The sequence below is a fragment of the Rattus rattus genome, chromosome 11, assembly GCF_011064425.1.
Source record: "Rattus rattus isolate New Zealand chromosome 11, Rrattus_CSIRO_v1, whole genome shotgun sequence".
Taxonomy (NCBI): domain Eukaryota; kingdom Metazoa; phylum Chordata; class Mammalia; order Rodentia; family Muridae; genus Rattus; species Rattus rattus.
In genome coordinates this window covers 10,798,623-10,799,888 of record NC_046164.1, presented here as the reverse complement: position 1 = coordinate 10,799,888, position 1,266 = coordinate 10,798,623, and positions in this window count along the sequence as shown.

The following is a 1,266-nucleotide window of genomic DNA, read 5'->3' as shown; positions in this document are numbered from 1 at the left end:
ATAAACTGAGGCAGAGGTGAGAGATGGGTAGAGGTGAACGAAGGTCAGGAAATTGTCGGGCTTCACTCTTTTAAGTCTCAAATTTCCTCCGTATGTGAAATATTCACTCCGGTCTCTTTGGATCACTTTTTTCTCAGCTGAATTACTCTTCTCTGCTATGTGTTCCTAAGAAATTTCTTTTCCACATGTGTGCATCCAAGAGATACATGTGAGAGAGTAGAAAAGGTACTCCAGTGAGCTGTCTTCTGACCCCCACCTTAGCTACATGACTTGACTGCACAAAGATACACACGTGGGCACAGACATACACATTCACACAGACACATACATTCACACAGACACACACACAGACACACACCTCAAGCACAATAAACGAATGAATGAATAAATAAACAATAAAATAATAAAACATTTAAAAAAATAGATCAGTCATTTCAAAATCACTTTCCCAGTAGGCATGAAGGCAAGTGTGCTGTGTATTAGCCAATTTCCGATCAATGCCCAGTTTAAAAAAAAAAAACCGTTCTTCAGGAACTTGTGAAATGGAGGAATTTGTCTGCCAGAAGGAACCGCTTCCCTTTATACCTGTGGTTACTTATCGAAGCCAGTGCTCGCTTCCAGGCTCCTTGGGTCCCTCCCTGTTCACATGTACCTGCTATGGATTTAAAGGCCCATGCCACACCAGCATCCTGGTCCTTCTGATCCCTCCTCTACTCTGAACATCCAGGCTGCTTCAGTCCACAGGTTCCTTCCCTGTCCACGGCCAGTCTGTTTCTATTTCCCTCTGGTCTAGACTCTTAGCGATGCCTCTGGCTGCTCTCCCTCTCCCTCTCCCTCTCCCTCTCCCTCTCCCTCTCCCCCTCCCCTCCTCCCTCTTCCTTTCCCCTCCCTTTCCCTCTCCCCTCCGCCTCCCCTCCCTCCCTCCCCTCTCCCTCTTCCTTTGCCCCTCCCTCCCCTCCCTCTTCCTTTCCCCTCCCTCCCCTCCCTCTTCCTTTCCCTCTCCCCCTCCCCCTCTCTCTCCTCCCCCTCCCTCTTCCTTTCTCTCTCCCCTTCCTCCCTCTCTCCTCCCCTCCCTCCCTTTCCCTCTCCCCTCCCCTCTCTCTCCTCCCCTCCTCTTCCTTTCTCTCTCCCCTCCTCCCTCTCTCTCCTCCCCTCCCTCTTCCTTTCCCTCTCCCTTCCCCCTCCCCCTCTCCTCACCCTCTTCCTCTCTTCCTCCTCCCTCTCTTCCTCCCTCCCTCTCTGCTCCCCCCTCTCCCTCTCTCCTCC